Source organism: Ranitomeya variabilis, chromosome 5 (assembly GCF_051348905.1).
Source record: "Ranitomeya variabilis isolate aRanVar5 chromosome 5, aRanVar5.hap1, whole genome shotgun sequence".
In the NCBI taxonomy this organism is placed as follows: Eukaryota; Metazoa; Chordata; class Amphibia; order Anura; family Dendrobatidae; genus Ranitomeya; species Ranitomeya variabilis.
Genome location: NC_135236.1, coordinates 552,968,631 through 552,994,417, shown reverse-complemented (window position 1 = coordinate 552,994,417; position 25,787 = coordinate 552,968,631).

Here is a 25,787-nt window from a genome sequence, read left to right as displayed (position 1 = left end):
GCATGCGGAGCCACCAATGACCCAGGAGAAGCGGATGAGACAGGCTAGGAAGCATTTTCTCAGTGTGCAGCATTTCTAATGGGAACTTTACTTCCTCGGTAACCAACTGAATGGCTCCGGATAGAGGCTTCCCATTGACAGATGACACCAACAATGGATTCTGGAGATATCAAACAGGTATGTGGTAGAAATCTACCACTGTGTGCACCGGAATCTAGATATGCAATCTCAATGAAGTCCCACAAGTCACAGATCAAAGGAAATTAATTGCTGCTGCCCAGCGTAGCCTCTCCTAATGGCCCTAGGCTTGGGAGATTACTGGTCTTCTGGGACAAAAGCGAATGAGATTACCGGTTTCTCCACAATAGAAGCACAAGAATTTGGTTACCTGGATCTCCTGCAGTTGCACAGCCAGCTCCATGTTGTCAACTTGTATAGGTTCAAGAGATACAGCGGGTGTAGGATGCTGAGGACTGAGTGACCTTTGGAAGAACAGGGCAAGAAGAAGCCTGCTAGCTCATTCTTAATCCTTTTGGACAATCCTTCCCATCAGGCAGCTTCCAGTGCCTTGTTCTGAGTTCCAAAAACAGGGTGCAGAATCGAACTGTGTATTGACGCACAGACAGACTGGCCTGGCGTAGTCTGAGGAGGGGTGAGGAAGCAAAGGTAACTCGGCCTGTTTCGTGAAATACCTTGCGGAATGCCTCCAGGAAAGTCTGCAGGTCTGAGATTATCTCCTCTTTCCCACACAGGGTTAAGCCATTCCAAAGCCTCTCCTCCAAGATGGGATATTAGAAAGGATACCTCCACTTGATCAGATGGGAACTGGAGGGCCAGTAGTTTAAAGTGCAGCGAGCACTGGTTGATAAAACCTCGGCATTGCTTCGGATCCCCATCAAAACGTGGTGGGTGGTGCAGACAAACATGAAGGACATGAAGCATTACTTGCAGACTGAAAAGTCACTGCTGAGGTTGCTGCAGCTTGAACTGTAGCGGATGCAGTGGCTGATGTCAGAGCGTCCAAGTGGATGTCCAAGCAGTCTGTAGGTATGATAGGATCTTATCTTGCTGATCCCTCTGACGTGTCCAAATTGGCCAATTTATGATCTAATTATTCTTAATTTTTCTATTTTGTGGAGCAGTAATGCTATTCAAATTTCATATATTTCATGTTTTGTTGCTATAGCACTACAGATTTCAACTTTATTTGTTGCTTATGTATGAAGATGGCTACTCTTAGTTTGCACCTGTACACACCTGTTTTCTGTTTGGAAGTGAGTCAGTCTTTTGTTATTTGTATACACAGGAACAGGGCTAGGCATGGCCTGGATGGGTTCAGGAATAATAATAATAATAATTAATGGCTGCAATGGAGTACTTAGTTTGTATGTGTGCTGATTAGTGATGAGCAAATATACTCGGTACTAGAGATTTCCCGAGCACGCTCTGGTGTCCTCCGAGAATTTTTTAGTGCTCGGAGATTTAGTTTTCCTTACCTCAGCTGAATGATTTACATCTCTTAGCCAGCATAAGTACATGTGGGGATTCCCTAACAACCAGGCAACCCCCACATGTACTTATGCTGGCTAACAGATGTAAATCATTCAGCGGTGGCGCTAAAAACTAAATCTCCGATTACTTACAAATACTCGGAGGACCCCCAAGCATGCTCGGGAAATCTCGAGTAACGAGTATATTCGCTCATCACTAGTGCTGATGAGTATCAAAAAGCAGAGGCGATATGGAAGAGAAGATATTTTTGTGGATGTCTACCCAATTATTTTATCTACATAGAATTATCATTGAATCATTGAATTATCATTCCCATCATTGTTCCATATGATAGATCATTATGAATATTATATTTATTCGGTAACTCAGAGTAGAAAGCTAATATTAAAGCTGTATACGTCAACAACAGGCAGGCTAATATAGGAATGCAGAGTAATTCAAAGGTCAATATCCAGAGGAAACAGCTGGGCTTCAACGTCATTGACTTCAAAATAATTATTCATGATTATAGCAGTGTAGAAATTGGCCTAAAAAAAGACAGATCATCTAAACATGGGAATAATATTTCAGGATGTATTTTTATTTAATGCATCTTAACTCTTGCCTTTTTATGCACCCCGTGTTTTAACCCCTTACCCCCAAGGGTGGTTTTTACAATTCTGACCACTGTCCCTTTATTGAGGTTATAACTCTGGAACGCTTCAACGGATCCTGATGATTCTGACAGAGTTTTCTTGTGACATATTGTACTTCGTGATAGTGGTAAAATTTATTTGACATTTCCTGCGTTTATTTGTGAAAAAAACAGAAATTTGGTGAAAATTTTGAAAATTTCGCAATTTTCAACTTGGAATTTTTATGTGATATTTTTATATCACAGAGATATATCACACAAAATACTTAATAAGAAACATTTCTCACATGTCTACTTTACATCAGTACAATTTGGCAACTAATTTTTCTTTTTTGTTAGGGAGTTATAAGGGTTAAAAGTTGACCAGCAATTTCTCATTTTTACAACACCATTTTTTTAGGGACCACATCACATTTGAAGTCTCGTCTATATGATAGAAAATACCAACGTGTGACACCATTCTAAAAACTGCACCCCTCAAGGTGCTCAAAACACTTTCAAGAAGTTTATTAACCCTTCAGGTGTTTCACAGGAATTTTTGGAATGTTTAACAAAAAATGAACATTTAACTTTTCTTCACAAAAAATTTACTTCAGCTCCAATTTGTTTTATTTTACCAAGGGTAACAGGAGAAATTGGACCCCAAAAGTTGTTGTGCAATTTGTCCTGAGTACGCTGATACCCCATATGTGGGGGTAACCACTGCCTCTGATGTGCCTAAACAGTGGATACCCCCCAATTCTAACTGAAACCCTAACCCAAGCACACCCCTAACCCTAATGCCAACCCTAACCATAACACTAACCACACCCCTAACCTGAACACGCCCCAAACACTAATCCCAACCATATCCCTAACCCCAACACACCCCTAACCATAATCCCAACCCTAACCGCACCCCTAACTCCAACACACCCCTAACCCTAATCCCAACCATAACCTTAACCACACCCCCAACCCTGACACACCCCTAACCCTAATCCCAAACGTAAATGTAATCCAAACCCTATCCCTAACTTTAGCTCCATCCCTAACCCTAACTTTAGCCCCAACCCTAACCCTAACTTTAGCCCTAACCCTAACTTTATCCCCAACCCTAACCCTAACTTTATCCCCAACCCTAACCCTAACCCTAATGGGAAAATGGAAATAAATACATTTTTTTATTTTATTATTTTTCCCTAACTAAGGGGGTGATGAAGGGGGGTTTGATTTACCATTTATAGCGGGGGTTTTAGCGGATTTTATTGAAAGCTGTCACACAGTAAAAGATGCTTTTTATTACAAAAAATTGTTTTTGCGTCTCCACATTTTGAGAGCTATAATTTTTCCATATTTTGGTCCACAGAATCATGTGAGGTCTTGTTTTTTGCGGGACAAGTTGACATTTTTATTGGTACCATTTTCCGGCACTTGACTTTTTTGATCGCTTTTTATTCTGATTTTTGTGAGGCAGAAAGACCAAAAACCAGCAATTCATGAATTTCTTTTGGGGGGCGTTTATACTGATCCATGTTTGGTAAAATTGATAAAGCAGTTTTATTCTTCGGGTCAGTACGATTACAGCGATACCTCATTTATATCTTATTTTTATGTTTTGGCGCTTTTATACGATAGAAACTATTTTATATAAAAAATATTCATTTTTGCATCGCTTTATTCTGAGGACCATAACTTTTTTTTTTTTCCCTGATGACGCTGTATGGAGGCTCGTTTTTTGTGGGACAAGATGACGTTTTCAGTGGTACCATGTTTTTTTCATATCCCTCTTTTTGATCATTTGTTATTCCAGATTTTGTTCGGCGATATGATAATAAAGCGTTGTTTTTTGCCTCGTTTTTTTTTTACGGTGTTCACTGAAGGGGTTAACTAGTGGGACAATTTTATAGGTCGGATCGTTACGGACGTGACGATACTAAATATGTGTAATTTTATTGTTTTTTATTTATTTAGATAAAGAAATGTATTTATTGGAACAATATTTTTTTTCTTTATTTAGGATATATATATATATATATATATATATATATATATATATATATATATTTTTTTTTTTTTTACACATGTAAATATTTTTTTTTTACTTGTTTACTTTGCCCCAGGGTGGGGGGGACATGACTATATAGTGTCAGATTGCTGACAGTGCACTGTGTCAGATCAGCGATCTGACAGGCACTGCAGGAGGCTTGCCGGCGCAGTGTTCTGGGGGTTAATGTGCCAGGAGCGGTCTGTGACCGCTCCTGGCACATAGTGCCGAAAGTCAGCTGTGAAAGTCAGCTGACACCTGGCCCCGATCGGCTGCGCTCCCCCCGTGACATACTATCCCGTCGGTGGTCATGTAAGGAGGTTGCTTTCCCTGCTCCTTGCCTGGAACCACATAGTCAGACAGATGGGTTGTTGGGGGGAAGACTTTCTGCCCTGGACAGAGGGGATGAGGTGACTGCTGGGAAGAGAAAGGTGTGGTCAGAAAAGAGCGGGAGAGCAGAGAGAAGGCAGCGCGCCAAAGAGAGGGCAGGCTGCAGCGCCGTGCTCCCCTAAAAGTAGTGCTCCCCGTGAGGGCACTGAGGCTGAGATACCCACCAGAGTGAAGGCTGGATGTGGGGGTGTAGATTTGGAAGCCTCCTGAATCAGAGACAGTGACTGTGCAGCCCTGGTGACCGCAGTGACAAGCAAAGATCCCTGAGTGTGATAAGTAACTGCCCAGTGTGTGTGTGACATCGTAACTACAGAGAGTCTGTCAGCCTGGTGCACAGAGGCTCTTGCAGCAGCGACGGAGACTGTGCTATTTCCTGGTTCCAGTTTCACTTTGAGAAGAACAGGCTGCAAAAGTTTAACCCCGGAGTCTCCTGGAGTCTCCAGTTCTCAGAAGACAGGAAATAATTCAGACTCTTCAAGTGCTGCTGGTGACTGTACCCACATTGGAATAAGGACCCTTCAGTCAGGACCTCCCTGGACTGATAAGTTACAAGAACACTCGTTAACCCTTTCGTTTCCGTTTAACTGTTTACTATTGATTTACCTCTATTAACCCCCTGTTTACTCCCTGTGAGGAGAATCTACTCCTGTTAATAAATTCCCCTCAACAGTTGGTCTGTCTGTTCCGTGGTGACATACGCAACCCTGCACTCTATTACACTTGGCGCAGTCGGCAGGATGTCACACGGTAGCGCGGAAGGGGCAGACCAAGCAGTAGATGGAGGTCCCAGGTCTAGCATCTCCCTGGGAGCCATGTTAGCTAACCTGCCAAGATTTTCAGGGAGTAATGTCATGTTGTGGGGTTGGACGGAGCTCATCCGAGGGATGATGCGGATGCATCCTATGACACCGGCTCTGCAGGCGGAAATAGCTGTGATGGCCCTAGAGGGGGATGCACGGGACTCTGTTATGCTCAGACCCCCTCAGGCGAGAGATACCCTGGACAAAGTATTACGTATACTTGAGGAGATGCATGGGGACCCCACTGACGTAGGGGAGCTGCGCATGCGACTGTTCCGCCGGGTACAAAGAGAGGGGGAGGCCGTGACGCAATATATGAACGCACTGCAGGAGCTTCATACTGCCATTATACGGAAGGACGGCGTAGGTGTGGGGTCAGTTGACGTTGTGCTGCGAGACCAACTGGTGACAGGCTTGCGAGATGTGTTGATGAAACAGGCCCTGCGAGAGCGCATGCGCGTAAAGCTAGATATGACTTTCTCTGAGGTCAGGATTGAGGCACGCACGCGCGAGCAAGAGCAAGGGGTGGTAGGGCCAGTGAGAAAGGTATGGAGCAGGGAGGTAACAGCCCCTCAATGGGTAGAAGACTTGAAGACGGAGGTAAAGCGAGTCCGTGAGGAGGTGGCTGAATATAAGAAGATCCCTGCTGCAGAGTACAGCCCTCCAGTGCGAGAAAGAGAGACCGCCCCCCAAAGTGAGACTAGTGCCGCTCGGCGAAGACGACTGCCTAGATGCTACAACTGCGGAGCACCCAGTCACAATGAAGAGGAGGCGATGTGGACCCGAGATTCCCAGCTGAAGATAAGAAGAATCTGGGAGGAGATTGAGAGTCTGGGGAAAGCCCTTACTGCCGTTTTGGGGACCAGCGACATACCCCGAGGTAACGTGCGGAAGCCGCCAGAAAGAGATAGAGGAGAGGTGCGCAGCATGAAGAAGGCTTTGGTGGTGGCCCCAGAGTGTAACTCCATATCCTGGGATGAAGAGCAACCACAGATGAGAGATGTCCCCCGCCGAGGTCGACGATCCAGACTGAAGCGCCCTCCAGACCGTCGCAGACATGAGTGCTGGTCGTGCAGAAAGGTGGGACACATGTCCAGAAATTGCCCTACCCGAGAAGAGCGGTGGCAGAGATCCGCTCACCCCTCTGAGGGTCCTGCTAACTGGAGGGAACGTCGCCCCTGGAGGGAATGGTACGGCAGGAGGAGAAGAGTTCCTCCTAGGAGAAGACAGTACCACAATGTCAGACACCAAGGAGAGGTGGACAAGGTGTCAAGCATCTCTGGTGAAATGACTGCACTGTCCCAACGCGTAAAGGTGAACCTGGTGGATCTGCAGCCTGGGTCTGAAGGTTTTGTTGGTGAGACTCAGTCCGGAGGAAAGAAAGTGACGTTCACTCAAGAAGACCACCGAAGTGCTTTACTACCTTGCCCAGCACGAGCACGAAGAAGGAGAGAAAGTGCCAAGTGTTCCTGCGACACTCGTTTTCAAGGTCCGAGCCAATGAGAAGGAGAAACCACTGATGTCATCCCCTGAGGTGAAGAATGTGCTGGCTGTTAGCTCACCAGTTCCTGATCGGACAGGGGAAATGGAACAGCTGTGTGAGACAGGGCGTGTGGTTGAGAAGCCCTGGGAAGTGATGTCCGCAGAGCCCGGCGCAGATGACAAAGAGTCCGGCCTGCATGGTCTTAATTCATCTGACTCAAGCTTCGACGAGAATGCTCCTGTCAAAGAGAGGGGGAGCTATGGAGAAGAATTGCTTGTACTAAGCCCCCAGACTGAGGAACCCGAGCAAGAAGCCCCTACGCAAACACCTGCTACCGGCAAGGCTAAGAAGAAGAAAAAGAAGAAGAGGACAGCAGTTGTTGATGAAGCAGAGAAAGCATATCTCAACCTGACTGATGAACAGCTCCTAAACCATTTAGTTTGGGAGTATGTGCAAGAAGAAAGGCAGAAGGAGATGCAAGGATTGCCAGTATCTGACTCCCCTCAGAAGAACAAAGAGAAGCACGAAGAGACCTTGCCCGTGGAATGGCGAGCTTTAAGAGAGGGGGAATGTAAGGAGGTTGCTTTCCCTGCTCCTTGCCTGGAACCACATAGTCAGACAGCTGGGTTGTTGGGGGGAAGACTTTCTGCTCTGGACAGAGGGGACGAGGTGACTGCTGGGAAGAGAGAGGTGTGGTCAGAAAAGAGCGGGAGAGCAGAGAGAAGGCAGCGCGCCAAAGAGAGGGCAGGCTGCAGCGCCGTGCTCCCCTAAAAGTAGTGCTCCCCGTGAGGGCACTGAGGCTGAGATACCCACCAGAGTGAAGGCTGGATGTGGGGGTGTAGATTTGGAAGCCTCCTGAATCAGAGACAGTGACTGTGCAGCCCTGGTGACCGCAGTGACAAGCAAAGATCCCTGAGTGTGATAAGTAACTGCCCAGTGTGTGTGTGACATCGTAACTACAGAGAGACTGTCAGCCTGGTGCACAGAGGCTCTTGCAGCAGCGACGGAGACTGTGCTATTTCCTGGTTCCAGTTTCACTTTGAGAAGAACAGGCTGCAAAAGTTTAAGCCTGGAGTCTCCAGGAGTCTCCAGTTCTCAGAAGACAGGAAATAATTCAGACTCTTCAAGTGCTGCTGGTGACTGTACCCACATTGGAATAAGGACCCTTCAGTCAGGACCTCCCTGGACTGATAAGTTACAAGAACACTCGTTAACCCTTTCGTTTCCGTTTAACTGTTTACTATTGATTTACCTCTATTAACCCCCTGTTTACTCCCTGCGAGGAGAATCTACTCCTGTTAATAAATTCCCCTCAACAGTTGGTCTGTCTGTTCCGTGGTGACATACGCAACCCTGCACTCTATTACAGTCATACAGGCCCATACTACCTCGATAGGATAGTACGTCATATGTCAGAAAGTGGTTAAAAGGAATCTACCACCAAGTTTTTGCTTTGTAATCTGAGAGCAACATAATGTAGGGGATAGACCCTGATTTATCATTTTGAGAAAATCATAGTTTTCTCTGCTGCAGATCTAGCAGTGCTCAAATGCTGATCCTTCCTGTAACCCCTGTATAAATTGGGGCTAAATACTGTACCTTTATATTGTACTTTCTTTCTACTTAACATCCAGACACTTTTTAGCAATTTCTGCTTCCAAGTGTTAAATAAAATTTGTCACCTAAAAAACACTACTTAAACTAACCACATGGACAAATAAGACACTTAAAGAGAACCTAACAGCATGATTCTGCAACTTAAAGTTAAAAAAAAGTTTGTAACACTGCTGTAATACAAATTAAATTGAACCTTTTGTGAAGAAATCCTCTTTGTTCCTCTTCTCTAATTACCATTAGGAAGCTTTCTGTCAATTAGATTTCAGTGCACATGGGCTGAACTGTATGTGAAAGATGAGGTTCCTCAGCATTGTTCAGCATTTGGGACCAGAGTTTGCCACCTACTATGAAAACTGACCCTAGCAGGACCAAAGGGTGGGAGAAGTGTTTCGAGAAGGACTAGTTTAACCCTAAACCCCTGGGCCATTTTCCGTTTTTGCGTATTCATTTTTTGCTCCCCTTCTTCCCAGAGTCATAACTTTTTTATTTTTCTGTCAAAATGGCCATGCCAGGGCTTGTTTTTGTGGGACAAGTTGTACTTTTGAATGATACCATTGCTTTTAACATATCGTGTACTGGAAAACAGGAAAAAAAATTCCAAGTTCCATGAAATTGCAAAAAAGTGCAATCCCACAGTTGTTTTTAGGGGTTTTTTTCTTACCATATTCACTAAATGCTAAAACTGACCTGCTATTATGATTTTCCAGGTCATTACGAGTTCACAGACACTAAACATTTCTAGGTTCTATTTCATTTAAGTGGTGAAAAAAATCCTGTTTGTTAAAAAAAAAATTGTGCCATTTTCCGAGATCTGTAGCATCTCCATTTTTTGTGATCTCGTGTTGGGTCAGGGCTTATTTTTTGCACGCCGAGCAGACATTTTTATTTATACCATTCTGATGCAGATACAATCTTTTGATTGCCCGTTATTGCATTTTAATGCAATGCAGTGGTGATTAGTGTTGAGCATTCCGATACCGCAAGTATCGGGTATCGGCCGATATTTGCTGTATCGGAATTCCGATACCGAGATCCGATATTTTTGTGGTATCGGGTATCGGTATCGAAACAACATTAATGTGTAAAATAAAGAATTAAAATAAAAAATATTGCTATACTCACATTATACTCGCATTTTAAAATGCGCGCGTGTCCAGCCTCCCGTGACGTCACGGCTTGTGATTGGTCGCGTCGCCCATGTGACCGCGACGCGACCAATCACAAAGCCGGAACGTAATTTTAAAATCCTGAAGGACCTGAAATTACGTCACGGCTTGCTGTGATTGGTCGCGTCGCGGCCACATGGGCGGCACGCGACCAATCACAAGCCGGGACTTCACGTAAGGAAGGAAACGCGCGAATTTTAAGCAAACAACGCTGCCGGTTCCCTCGGTAAGCTCCAGGCTGCGTCGGAGAGGTGAGTATAGCAATATTTTTTATTTTAATTCTTTCTTTTACACATTAATATGGATCCCAGGGCCTGAAGGAGAGTTTCCTCTCCTTCAGACCCTGGGAACCATCAGGGATACCGTCCGATACTTGAGTCCCATTGACTTGTATTGGTATCGGGTATCGGTATCGGATTGGATCCGATACTTTGCCGGTATCGGCCGATACTTTCCGATACCGATACTTTCAAGTATCGGACGATATCGCTCAACACTAGTGGTGACTACAAAAACATAATTCTGGCGTTTTGACTTTTTTTTTCATTACGCTGTTTAACAATTAGGTTAATTCTTTGTTTTATTTTGTTAAATCTGGTGATTCTGAATGCGACAATACCAAATATGTGTAGGTTTGATTTTTTTTTTGTATTGTTTTATTTTGAATGGGGCGAAAGGGGGGTGATTTGAACATTTATAAATATATATATATATATATATATATATATATATATATATATATATATATATATATATATACATACATATATATATATATATATATATATATATATATTTATATATATATATATATATATATAAATATATATTTATATATATATTTATATTTTTTTGAAAACTTTTTTTTACTTTTGACATGTTTCAATAGTCTCCATGGGAGACTAGAAGCTGCCATAATCCGATCGGCTCTGCTACATACAGGTGATGATTAGATCAGGGGAACCATGAAGAGATTCCAATGTTATACAGGACAAGCACCGAAGACGGAGTGCGGACTCCAATATAGAAGTGGATGTCTGCTGTGCTGATCCCTGAGCGACCAATCACAAGCCGGTGACGTAATTCTCAGGTCCTGTTCTGGTTCTCAGGTACATGAGAATTACGTCACGGCTTGTGATTGGTCGCTGAGCGGTCACGTGGGCCGCCGCGACCAATCACAAAGCCGTGACGTCATCGGAAGGTCCTTCACGCGTTCATTCTTAAGAAGGAAGGCTGCCGGGGTGAGTATATTCCTATTAGGTATATACTCACCCTCGTACGCGCCCTGCTTCTTTCCGGCAGCCTTCCTTCTTAAGAATGAACGCGTGAAGGACCTTCCGATGACGTCACGGCTTTGTGATTGGTCGCGGCGGCCCACGTGACAGCTCAATGACCAATCACAAGCCGTGACATAATTCTCATGTACCTGCGAACCAGAACAGGACCTGAGAATTACGTCACCGGCTTGTGATTGGTCGCTCAGCGGTCACGTGGGCCGCCGCGACCAATCACAAGCCGTGAAGCATTCGAAAGGTCTTTCAAGTGCCATTTTTAGGAACGGAAGATGCCGGTTACTACCAGGGTGCGTCAGAGGGTGAGTATATCAATTTTTTTTATTTTAATTCTTTATTTTACACGTAAATATGGATCCCAGGGCCTGAAGGAGAGTTTCCTCTCCTTCAGACCCTGGGAACCATAGTATCCCATTGCACTGCATTGGGTTTCGCGTTTCGGCCGACCCCGACCCCGACTCCGACTTTTTTATAGGATCGGCCGATTTCACTCGACCCGACTTTTGAGAAAGTCGGGTTTCGTGAAACCCGACCCGATCCTATAAAAATAAAAGTCGCTCAACCCTAGTGCCGATAACTAACCCTGTTTTTTCTCTCATAGAGCATTACATGACTTTGTCGGGAAGACTTGTGGCCTAGTGGAAAATACCGGTGACCCCCCCCCTTAGTGCCTATAACTTAAGTGGAAACCTGCTGAAGAGCCAATCTTGTGCAGCCTTATAGTGTAGAGTGCCGCCCTTGGGAGTTATCGCATAAGTGACATCAGGGCATTACTCCTGCTGGAAAATAGCCAGATTAGATAGAGCATTCGTACTGGAACTGTTAGTGTTTATTGTCATTTCTGCTAATCTTGTATTACTTAATACCTTGTATTTGAATAATAGACTCCATGCAAAATGACCACATTCATTTCTGTGTAAAAGGAATAAATAGTTTAGGTGGTTGCTTCTGCCTTGTCCTTGTCTGCGTACTGCATCCTAGTAACCTGTTTACATGTACACATGATGTAAGGGGTACACGTGACTCATGACCGCCTTTACTGACTTAAATACCTAACCTTAATTACTTACTGCATCGTATCTCTCGTAAACTGCCTTATCGTAAGATCCCTTCCTGAATAACGACATTACACCAGATTTGGATTAAATGGCCACAGCAGCCTTTTATTAAACATAAATACAACATGTAAACAATATCCCCCCAGGGAATGGTGGTCCTCGAAGCCCCAAAAATAACCTTGCAGAAATTCAAATTGTGTACCTTGGCCTCCAGGCTTAGTCTTGCCTCCAGCCGCTAAGCACCAGCTCAGAGGCAGATAATGACCAACCCGGCCAAACCAACCGATTACCAAATCCTTTAATCAGCCCCTCCATGGGCTGATCTACCACATCCACTCGCAATCCACTCCGGGGGAGTCCAGGACCACTAGAGGTCCCCCCCCTTAGAATCCGCCATTCCCCTCTTTCCACCAACTTCGAGGACCTCCCTCCCTTGCCTAACTGCTATGACAAAAATTTCTCCTTTCCCTTAAACAAAAACATAACCTTAAAATAAACGCGATGAAACAAAAACAAAACAAGAAAAAAGGGAGGGTGGGTGGGGATTTCACCATTTCTAAGGTATCGATTTCTATACCCAGAAAACTCAGAACAGTGACTGGACCCACAGTTTTGTCCGGAGCTAAAGGAACCCCGAACATCTTGCACACTCTCTCCATCGTGTGCAATAGCACCGAGCAATCGGTACTTTGAGCCGGGCCTATGAACAGGAAGTCATCCAGATAGTGAATGCAAGATCTCAAGCCCGACACGTCTTTCACCCACTTGACACCCACTCCAAAAAGGTGCTAAAAGTTTCGAAGTAAGCGCAGGAAAGGGAACAACCCATGGGGAGACAGCGATCGACATAAAAACCTCCATCCCAATAGCAACCCAGGAGGTGCATACTCTCCGGGTAAACCGGTTGTAGCCTGAAAGCCACTTCGATATCCGTTTTCGCCAACAGTGCACCACCCCCACATACCCGCACCCAATCCATAGCCGCATCAAATGAAGTGTAAATCACCGAACATAACTGAGGGTCAATTCCGTCATTTACTGAGGACCCTTTCGGAAAGGACAGATGATGAATCAATCTGAATTTATTGGGTTCCTTTTTTGGTACCACACCCAACGGGGAAACCCTCAGATTGCGTATAGGCGCCACTGGAAAAGGGCCGGCCATCCTACCCAATTTAACTTCGCTTTCCAGCGAACCACGTCAGGAAATTGCAAAGCTGATTTCAAATTTTTTGTGGAAAATTTTTGTTCCGCATCCACGAATGGAATACGGAAACCATCCCAAAAACCTCCTTCTAACAAAACTGCAGCTGGCGAATAAGGGTACCTATTTAGAAATGGCACCATCACGTCCAGATGAATCGGCGTCATTCCCTTTTTCAGAACCGTCTCCGCTTCTCTGTCTGCCACCCTTAAAACATTTGGATGACCCGTGCGGTCCCCCGCAAGTTGCACATTCATGCTTGAATTTGCATTTTCCCCCAAAGTTACATGACCCTTCATTGAATGCAAAGCACAGTCCTCTCTGCATTGCCGCTGAGTGTCCCGACTGCCCTGAACCCCCAGCGCTTCCAAGAAAAGACTGGCTGCCTGACCCGAAGCGTGACGGGACCATAACCTTCATCCACAAAGCTATATCTTTGTGATCTCACCGAATACTAAGCCTATTGGCCTTCCGCTGCCGGAATTGCTCATCATATCTGAGCCAACCTTGGCCCCCGTAAGTCCGATAAGCTTCCCCAATCTCATCCATGTAACAAAAAAGCCCCGAGCAGTTCTCGGGGGACCTCTCACCAATCACACTTGCCAAAATGGCAAATGCCTGTAACCAATTAGAAAACGTCCTAGGAATCAGCCTAAAACGCCTCTTTTCTTCCTCCTCTTTTTTTAAATCATCTTTACGCAGCCTGTCCAATTGAAAACGTTCTAGTGGTAATAAGGAGAATATTTCCACGTATTCCCCTTTCCAAATTTTATCCCTAGTTTCACTTTTTAAGTGTGCCCCCAACGGTCCCTCGAAACAAACGTATACCTCCCCATGGGCCGCATCATCCAAACGCACTGAGGTATCTTTTTCCGCTTCCCCTGCTTGACTGGCAACAGACACGCTAACTGAAGGTACGGCGGCACTCGTCGCCGCAGCATCTTTCCCCACGTTATCTGACGACATACTCCTAGAACTCATATCAGTGAACCCCCCCAGAGAACCTCTCAAACCCGAAACTTCCCCCGGATTCCCAAGCCATGCCGCAGAAGGAGAAGAACCCATGTTTGAACCCCCCGATCCCTATAACGCTGCCAGATCTCTAAGCCCGTGCATGATAAGCCCTAACCCCCCGACTCCCCCCATAAATACATCCCTACTAACACTGACAGAGGGAGCTAACACAGGGGTACATGAAAGAAAAGGATTGTTCTCACCTAGCTGCCCAAACACTGTGGACCCGGCAGCCGAAGATCCTGAAGCCAGACGAACGTGCACCTCTCCTGAGCTCTCCATCCGTTGGTAAATTGGTATGATTGTAAAGATGACATCTACCAAGTACTACATGAAGATGTGGCTTGGCTGATAGAAGGAGGTAGGAGGGCAAGTTAAAGTTTGCTCTGATTGGCTGATTGCTGGCTAGCTTGCTTTTCCCAAATGTGCATGTGGTGTGGCTTCATGGGCTGATGAAGAAGCTTAGTATGTAGTTTATGTGAGCCTGGATATACCCAGCTTATTTTCCTCTTGCAAAGTCTTCAGACTGTCATCGAATCATCTGGCAGCAACATGCAAAAGAACTAGACATGCCGGTATGTAAAGCGCGCCACCAGGGCCAGAGTCACCATGCAGCACACCCAGGCAAATGCCGGGGCCCTAGACGAACAAGGACCCATGAGTCGGGGGGAGCTGCAAGAAACGGGAGCAGTATTTGATTTTTTATGTATGGAGTGTTATTTGGGACCCATTATACTGTTTGAAACATTATATGGGGCACATTACGCTGTATAGAGCAATATATGGGACCATTATACTAAATGGAGCAATGTGTTGGGTCATTATACTGTATGGAGCAAAATATGGTGCCATTATACTAGATGGAGCAATGTATTGGGCAATTATACTGTATGGAGTGAGCAATGTATGGGGTCCATAGTACTGTATGGATCAATATATTGTGCCCATTATACTGTATGGAGTAATATATAGGGCTCATTATACTGTATGGAGCAATATATGGGGCATTACACTGTGTGGAGCAATACATGGGGCCAATTATACTGTATGGAGCAACAAATGGGGTCATTATACTATATGGAGCAATATATGTGCCACTAAATACTGTATGGTGCAATATTTGGGGCATTATACTTAATGGAATAATATTATGGGCCCATTTTACTGTATGAAGCACTATATGGGGCCATTATACTGTATGGAGCATTTTATGAGGCCATTATACTGTATGGGGAAATATGTGGGGCCCATTATACTGTATGGAGCAATATATAGGAGCATTATACTATATGGAGCATTATATGGGTATTATAATGAATCTCCGTGCCACCCATTATACTGTATAGAGCAATATATGGGGCCCATTATATTCTGTGGAGCATTACACCAAGCAATTATACTTTAAGGAGCATTATATTGGGTCCATTAAACTGCATGGAGCATTATATGGGGCCGTTATACTGTATGGAGCATTATTTGGGGCGCATTATACTGTAAGGAGCAATGTATGGGGCCATTACATTATATGGAGCAATGTATGGGGCCATTATACTGCATGGAGCAATATATGGGGCCCACAATACTGTATGGAGCAATATATGTGGCCCATAAAACTATATGGAGCAATGAATGAGGCCCGTAATACTCTATGGAGCAATATACTTTATGGAAGACTATGCCCAAAATTCTGTATGAAAGACTTTGTAGTGCCCATAATTCTGTTTGGAGGAATATGTGGTGCCCATAATACTGTGTTGAGGACTTTGTCGTGCTTATAATTCTGTAGGACTATGCGATGACCATAAATCTGTTTGGAGAACTATCTGGTGCCTATAAAACTGTTTGGAGGACTATGTGGTGCCCATAATACTGTTTGGAATACTATGTGGTTCCCATAATACTGTATGAAGTACTATGTGGTGGCCATAATATTTTGGTGAAGACTATGTGATGCCCATAATACTGTATGGAGGACTATACTGTCTGGTCTAAAATGATAAATCTACAGTTCCACTGTGTGCTGTGTGCTGTGAGGATTCATGTTTTTCTGTGCTACTGTAGAATTTACAATAGATATTATTAATGTAATTTTAAAAGTACGGTAAGTGAAATCTTCGGCATTATACTATACCTATATTTCCTATCTGTGCATCATGAATCTCAGCTACTTTATATACGCAGATGTGAGCGTACTATATGGCTGGAAACAGACTTGCATATGGCATTCGATGTGATATGCTAATGACCCTCATCCCCAGCTCTACGACCGTGAGCCGAGTGTCATGCTATTGTGCGCCGATCCTCTCTCATGACAGCAGCAGAGGTGCAGAAGAGACAGAGAAGGTAACTTCTCCATCTCCTCCATGGTCTAACTCGGTGTATATCAGACTGCATTGGGATAACATCCATGGACTTGTATGGGTGCAAGTGAACCAAGTCTTGCTGCCAATCGCAGCATGCTGTGATTGTTCTTTCATGCCAAATCGGCACGCCAAATCGGCATGAGAAAATAATCACAAATGTGAGTTGCTCCATAGTATAACACTGGGCCGAGTGCCATCTGATGTTTTATCGCATAGCACTCAGCCGTGTTATACGGAGGTGTGACTCCGGCCTACGGCTTAAATTTGTGTATTATTCACAAAACAAGACTACCACTCCCATTTTCTGTGTTCATCAGAACTGCAGTACTACATCACATTCTGATTTAGGTCTTTCTAGCCCTATGTCTGAGGCCTCATTCAGATGTCCATGTTGCAAGTACATGTTTTATCTCTGTTTTTCATGGATGCAACATGTATCCAATATAGTTTATGGTGCTATTCACATGTCCGTATTTTTAATGGGCCTTGTGTCAATGCAAAACTCAGGAACACATGTTTTTTCTGGTATCACAGATGAAAAGCGCCACTAGTGTACGGATTCGTGAAAACACGTACAGCACAAGGATGGCATCGGTTTACCATCCGTGCTCTGTCCATATTTAACATTGCAAAGGAAGTTTTGCAAAATATTTATTTATCCATATGTCAAAAACATTGATGACACTGATGGTAAAAGATAGACACATGGACCATACTGACATCTGAATGAGGTCTGATGATGAGCTGTGTGCACTGACCTCTTATCCCTAGCCTGTAAAACCTAAAATAGCCAGTGCTTAACCCCTACTATCATCTTTTACAAATTTTCTTGCAAATCCGTTCACAGATTGTTAGAATTTGATGGGTTTTGGGAACTTCAAAAGTTGTTTAGCAGTAGATCAATTTGATAATCTTTAACGTCTATCTGTCTTTGCTATTGGAACTGAAAATGTCTTGTAAATAGATGCATACCTTCCATAGTGGCAGACCACGTGGCCACTATAGGGTCCATGACATTATAGTTTGTGTGGAGACCCTCATACTGCCTTTCTGCCTTTGGGATCTGTGGGGGACATCATATTGTGTGTGTGGGGGCCCTCATACTTTGTGGGGGGCTGTAGGGGACATCATACTGTGTATAGGGGCCCTCACACTGACTGTGGGGTCTGTTGGGATCATCATATTGTGTGTGTGGGGGCTGTGAGGACCTTCCGACTGTGTATAAACTGTGGGGCCTCCATGCTATACTGCATGTTGGAGATGTAGGTGTGACACCCCAGAGGGTTCAGTCACCACATAGGTACTGCACCTCATCCAGAGGTGTGGTATCCCACTCTCAAGTAAGGAGAGGGCACTACCCAGGACTCTAACACCAGCATCCAACACCTCACCACTCCAGTCAGGGCACCTGGGCGTACCCTATGGGAGGATGGCCCTCATCTCATTCTGGAGAGTGTTACTAGGTAGAGGGGGTGGGTGGAGAGAGTAGAGTTGTCATGGAAACAAGAGGGAGGAGTTAGTTAGAGGGTTAGTCAGATGGAGCTGGGGACTTGAGCAGAGAGGAGCTTGTCCCAGCACCAGAAGACATAGAGAGAGAAGCTACAGAAAGTGACAGAGAAAGAAGGGGTCCTAGGGGCATGGGTAGTGAGCAATCCACCCGTGGGGCCTGAATCCACGCTGACCATTGTTAGGTGGAGGGACCAGGTCGCAGTGGGGAACCAGCCCTCAAGACTAGTGGAGGACTGCAAGGCTCCGCTAGCAAGATGGAGGCTGTGTTACCTTTATCTGCCACAGCCACATCCATATACATTCGCTGAAAAGGCAGCCATATAGTAGCAAAGGGACTCAGAAGAGGTCGCCAGTGGCTGCTGGCTAGGGACACTGTGTTTGAAGGCACAGGGCAGGGAAGGTTTGAACCAGCACAGTGAGACGGCCAGGAAAGGAACATAAGAGATGAGTCCTGGAGAAGTGTACCCCAAATCATCTGAGGGTTGGCTGGACCACAGACCCGAAGGACACAGCACAAGGCTGGAGACAGTAATCTGCAGAACTGTGAGTAAAGCGTTGAAAACTGCACCCAGCTGTGTCCTCTGAATTATTCCTGTACCACTTGCCCAGCACTACAACTACAGCAACCACCATCATCACAATTAACACCTATATCTGCCCTGGGGACTAGCTAGGCCTGTGGAGAGCTGAAACATCTTGGCTGCGTCACCAACTGCCCCAGTGGATCTGAACTGCAGCGTCGGCCATATTGACCGAACACCATGGCGTCACGAATAAATCCCCTATAAACTTTATTTTCCCTTTTAGCATCTTTTTCATCGGACGCCCAGGGCAATGGACTGGATCAATGCTGCCGTGACACATCCCTTTAAGAACCAGCGCAGTACCGAGTGTCCCACGGCCCTGGCGGGTGCTCCATAGGGGACATCATATTCTGTGTGGAGCCATGGGGGCCCTTATACTTTTGTGGGGTCCTGTGGGTGACATGTGTGTGGGGACTATCCTACTGTGTATAGGGGCTGTGGGGTCTCCATGCTATTTATAAAGCAGCTGTGGGGCATCATGCTCTGGAATGAATTCTACCTTGATGGGGTTGCTGTGGCAGCATTATACTTTGCTGGAAGCACTATGATGTATTACGTATCCCTCCCCTGATTTTAAAAGTTGGATGTTATGACCCCTCCTTGTGCTGGAGGGAAGAGGAGTGCAGAATGGGGGCTCAATAAGGACTTTTGCTATGGGGCTCGGTGATTTCTATGTAAGCTCCTGCTTGTAAATGAGCATAGTGTACATTATACCAAGAAGAGGTTTGTTGCAATAAGCAGGTCTTGTCCTCAGTATTATTTGTAGATAATGGAGTGTGCAGAGAGATCAGTCTGCCTCCGCTCTAAGTGGCATTTCATGCCTATACAGGGTAATTTTTATTTAATTCTTTACTCGCTGCATACATGAAGTCACATTGCTGATCTTTACTCTATTTACATCATGGCAAAAGACGGACTCTCTGTTCCTGACTATAATTAATGCAATTAGATGGTCATGGATCACTGCCTAGATTAAAGCAGTTAAGTTTCGATATTCATCTAATGATTCTTGGATTTCTGCTTCCAACCGGTTTAATCTATGTCTTAAAAGAATGGGTAGGTGACCTTAGTTAGATTAGGCCATATGTATTATCATTTTTTTCCAGATATTTTTAACCCTACTATGTCCAGGACATATCCTTATGTAAACCTTACTGTGTATATCTTCTTTTTAAGTTTACAATTTTTGGGTAAGAGCAGGAAAGTAAAACCCTGACGAGTTGTCATTTTTACAAAAATCAATTCAATCTATTGAATCTATTCAAACTATTGACTACAATTAGGTTGTCTGGTTTATTTTTTCTGCTTGCTGAAGGGAGCAAAAGGTTCTGCATGATGAGCTATTGAGTCAACCGAGGCCATATGGACCATATTATAGTACATGGGGCACTTTGGCTTGAAGCTGCAGTCATTTTTAACCAATCTACTTTCCACATGAATTCTATTTCTCTATTCCTAAAGCAGGAACTCAAAATAAAAGTACAAACAGAGGCTTATCCAACTTTTACTATCTTATTATCCATTTGACTTAAAAGATTTTCCCTTCTTTTCTTTAACCCATTACTGACATCCACTGTACACGTACGGCGCAAGTTGATAGCGGGTGTATGAAGCCCCATATCCAGCAGCTCATGGCTGGGTGTTACTTCCAGGTACTTCATCTCACAATTGTTAACCTGTTAAATGCTGCTGTCAAACGACGCACCCCGTGCCCATCGCCAAGTTCGTGATGTGATTGCAAGTTGCCAATGGTTGCTGACTGTTGAAATCCTCCTTGCTTGTCATTAAGGAGCTTTCTTGATAACTAGTCTGCGGCCAGGCCTCAAAGGAGACATAAAAACATAAAAGTCCAAATCACCTCCCTTTTCCACAATTAAAAATAAAGATAATAGAAAAATAAAACAAATACACATATGTGGTATCGCCGAGTTCAGAAAAATCCGATCTATCAAAATATAAAAATAAATAACCCGATTAGTAAACACTGTAAATGGAAAAAAATTCAAGAATGCCAAAATTACATTTTTGGGTCACTTTAATACCACAAAAAATGGGGTAAAAAGCAATCAGTAAAAAGCCTTTTTATTCACATCTCTAAATAACCTACTATAAATATAAAAAAAAGGAAATACTAGCTATACAGGTATACAGCTCTAAATCATTTTCTGACCACAGACTCACAGCCACAGCATAATATCCACGAGGGCCAGCTTCCCTGTAAAAATTTACCCAATCTTCTTCCTGTTAGCGTCTGCCAAATTTCGCGGAGGCAGCATTGACTTATATTTGATCATTGGTGCCCGACTCACATATGAAACCAAAGCCTTTATCAACATTAGCATAGATGAGCCAGCCGCAAGTGTGATGACCTGCCATAGCGCCCCCTTCTGGCTTGTGCAGCTCTGCCCAAATCTCCTTCTCCCGCTGTTTCTTCCTTTCTATGATGCTGGCAATCCAGGCAGACTGACCGGAGGATGGGAATGGGCCCTGAACTGCCTGGTGAGAATGGGTGGCACACAGCGGGACACTAGCGTTGGTAGTAGATCTGGCCTCTTGGACACAGTGGCCAGATAACACATCAAGGGGCCCGCTTCCTGCGACACATGACTGGGGAACAGGCAGGCCCTCCGGGGTGAGAGGACGTGGTGAGGACCATCCTTCTGGGCTCAAGGGCTGAGGTGTACTCACCACCTCTGGTCTCGGCATCTTGTACGTGCCCATCCCGCAACTGTTGGATCCCTCCATGGCGGCTGCAAAGTCTTACTCACGTTGAAGATCCGGCTAGGCTTTCACTTCCGGTTCAGGCTCCTCTGGGGCTGGCGCTGTTTCCGGTCTCCGATGGCGTGGAAATACTGGTTCTGAATGAAGAGTCTCCGTCTCCCAAAGTTGATGTTCTGGCTCTGGCAGCCGCCGGCAGCTCTCCTTCGCAGGTTCAGGGAGCCGGTCTGAGCAGAATTCATCGGCAACTTCCCTTAGTCCTCCGAGATGAGCCTTCTCCTCTTTTTGTATTCATTTTCTCTCGACGCAACCTATACCGTCGCAGCTGTACATGGGGTTTTCTTCTGGGTCCCAGCCCTTCCAGGATGTGGTAATTTCCAGCTGCTCCACCCATCCTGCAGAATACGATGGAGGAGGGAGAGGTCTCTTCATTCTCTGGCGCACCCACCATGGGTGGTGCAAGTGACATTGTTGTACAGGTTTTCGTGCTATCTCAGAACGAAGGGTGTCATCATGGTGGTTGTTCTCCTTTTTGGCTCCAAACTCCGCCATCTTCATGGCCGCCATCTTTACCTTCACAGTGTCAGTCACGTTCAAGGTCCTAGACATGTCCATAATATCAGTCACATTCAAAGTTTTAGTCAAGTCCAGCATTTGAATAACATCCACATTCTCTTCATACTTTCTTTCCACATCAGCTGTATCTTTCGCGGTGTTTCCCTGCAGCACGGCTGCGGCATCGTGCAGACTATGCCAAGTGTGAGGGAGCGCCAGGGCCATAGTTGTGGCTGAGGTAAACGGCTCCAACACGCCCTGGTCTCCCATCACATGCAGTTCACAGTTCTCTGTCAGCATACCTGTTGCTTCATCCTCCACTTCATCAGGGCTTCCTCTGGACACTAGTTCACAAACAGAGACACAGTCTATTTCCAACTTTAACCCCTTCATGACCTTGGGATTTTCCGTCAATTTGGCCATGTGAGGGCTTATTTTTTGCGGGACGAGTTGTACTTTTGAACAACATTTTAGTATGTCATGTACTAGAAAACGGGAAAAAAATTCCAAGTGCAGTGAAATTGCAAAAAAGTGCAGTCCCACACTTGTTTTTTGTTTGGCTTTTTTGCTAGGTTCACTAAATGCTAAAACTGACCTGCCATTATGATTCTACAGGTCAGTACGAGTTCATAGACACCTAACATGACTAGGTTATTTTTTACCTAAGTGGTAAAAATAAATAAAAAAATTGCGCCATTTTCCGATACTCGTAGCGTCTCCATTTTTCATGATCTGGGGTCGGTTGAGGGCTTATTTTTTGTATGCCGAGCTGGCGTTTTTAATGATAGCATTTTGGTGCAGATACGTTCTTTTGATCGCCCGTTATTGCATTTTAATGCAATGTCGCGGCGGCCAAAAAACCGTAATTCTGGCGTTTCTAATTTTTTTCTCCCTACACCGTTTAGCGATCAGGTTAATGCTTTTTTTTATTGATAGATCGGGCGATTCTGAACGCGGCGATACCAAACATGTGTAGGTTTGATTTTTTTTTATTGATTTATTTTGATTGGGGATGAAAGGGGGGTGATTTAAACTTTTATATTTTTTTTATTTTTTTCACATTTTTTTTTAACTTTTTTTTTACTTTTGCCATGCTTCAATAGCCTCCATGGGAGGCTAGAAGCAGGCACAGCACGATCGGCTCTGCTACATAGCAGCGATCTGATGTTCGCTGCTATGTAGCAGAAAATCAGGTGTGCTGTGAGCGCCGACCACAGCGTGGGCTCACAGCTGCCGGGGATCAGTAACCGTAGAGGTCTCAAGGACCTCTATGGTTACTATTCTGAAGCATCGCCGACCTCCGATCATGTGACGGGGGTCGGCGATGCCATCATTTCCGGCCGCCCGGCCGGATGCGGTAGTTAAATGCCGCTGTCTGCGTTTGACAGCGGCATTTAACTAGTTAATAGGCGCGGGCAGATCGCGATTCTGTTCAAAACAGCTGACATGTCCCAGCTTTGATGCGGGCTCACCGCCGGAGCCCGCATCAAAGCGGGGCTTCTGACCTCGGATGTACTATCCCGTCCGAGGTCAGAAAGGGGTTAAACAAGTAACTTTACTGTTGTCTGTTCTCAGCCCGTTCAAATCAATTACAGTATGCACTTCAGGTACCACACAGTATGCCTCAGTCACTTTTCCTGTGCTTTCCCTGTCCTCCTGCAGCATGTACCTGGGTTGTCCCATCCTGTTTGGCATCACAGTATCCTCTCTGTCTAGCTTCACCACACTCAGATACTCTCCTGTCCGCTTCACCCCAGACAAAAGGGTACCTGTCCACGTAGCAAGCTGCCATCTGATGAGTGACCTGTGTTGCTGTACTTCTGCTAGCTGTCTCGCTACCATCTGCGCTGTTAGAATCTGGGCTGCTGTAATCTGTGCTGCCATCTGTGGCCCTCAGGCCCTGAATGGCTGGGCTCCGGTGTTAAAACGTTATGGGGCTGACTGCCCTGTCAGGGCTCCCTGGCCCAACTGACTAAAATGCCAGCTGCTCCTCAGCTTAACCACAGCTTGCCCCTCCTACATTAACTATTTACAATCTGAGCATCACTATATCCCCATCTAGTGGGCCAAACAGAGTACTACGCTTTCCCTATGATAAACAATGAACATCTCCTTATACAAAGCAGCAGTAATAAATAAGTACATTATGAAACATACCCAATAGCAGTAGTCAAAGGTAAGACATAACATTATACATAAATATACATTATAACATACGCTACCGGGACGGGCAAGAAAAATGCAAGGACATAATGCACCCCATTACATGTATACCCCATTTCACATGTAAAGCGCCATGGACCAAATGAAGCTATAATAATAAATAATAATAATAATACTACCCAATGAACTCCATAAAAGTAAATGACAAGCTGTCATTTATAATGTTATCCGTTTGTGGTGCATATGCTGCAGTATGTCTTGATTGACTTTTATTGTATTTTTTTTAGAAAGGTGACTGAAAAACGCTATTCTGATGTTTTGATTTTTTTCTCTTTGCAGGTTTTATCATACATGTTAATTTTATATTTTGATTGCACATCGCTTAATTTAAAAAATATATATATTTTTTATTTCTCACATTACTTTTTAGTCTCCTTAGGCCATACTGTGCTATTTTGGTATCTAGGAAATATGATGGTCTATTAAGGAGCCATGCTAGTGGCTGAGTTTCAAAGGAGTTTTATGATGGCAGTTGTATGCGTGCGAGTGTCCTGCTGCAAAATCAAATTAGATTCAATGATTAAAATACAAAAAATGAATTTTTCTATCTGCATATGGAAATGATGATCATTACCATTAAAGGCATGCGTAGAAATCATGGGGCCCAATAGCAGAAGTTCTAATCGGGCTTCCTCCCCAACACAACAATTCAAAAAAATTATATTATTATTATTATTTGGCGTTGTCACAAAAGAGCATATGTCACAACTTTGCAGTCATTGCAAAGTATTTTTTCTCCTATTGTGGCCCTAGATTCTCCTTTCATTGCACCCATAAAGTATGATGCCAACAAAAGTGCCACAGAAACACTGTATAAACCCCTACAGTCAATTCCTTCACAGCACCCTCCACACATACAGTATGATAACCCTAATGTACCCCACCTTAACTCCCCCAACAAAGTTTGGAAACTCCAACACAGTATGATCCCCAACTGTGACTCCCACACAGCCCTCCATGTAGTAAAATGGGCCTACATATAGTACACTCCGTGACAGAAGTTATGTCGCTTATCCATGTTATGTAAATAAAAGCTTATAAACTGATGTTAAATTCATCCATTGGTTGTATAAATTATCCTTTTGAAAGCTGAAACTCTCCGAAATGTGGTTTAGGTTAAAAAAATAAATTGGCATCAATGAAGAAACATTGATCAGTTAATGGACACAGAATGATCAGATTTTGGCAAGACAAAAGTTTTGTCACCCACAGAAAGTAAGGTATTCAAGCAAATAAATAACTTAAAATGCAAGTATATGTTGCATAACATTGGTAAATGAAGTTGTGGTGCTATTAGTCATATTTAATATTTTGTGTGACTTCCATGAGCTTGAAGGACTGCATCCATGCGGTTCAACAATGATTCATACAATTTATTAATGAAGTCATCAGGAATAGCAAAGAATATATTCTTACATGCCTCCTAGAGTTAATCTAGATTCTTTGGTTTTGTCTTCCAAGCTTCCTCTTTCATCCTACCCCAAACATGCTCAATGATGTTCATGTCTGGTGACTGGGCTGGCCAGTCCTTGAGCACCTTAATCTTTTTTGCCTGGAGGAACTTTGTTGTAGAGATGAATGTATGACATGGAGCACCATCCAGCTGCAGAATTTGACCCCTTTTATGATTTGGAATATA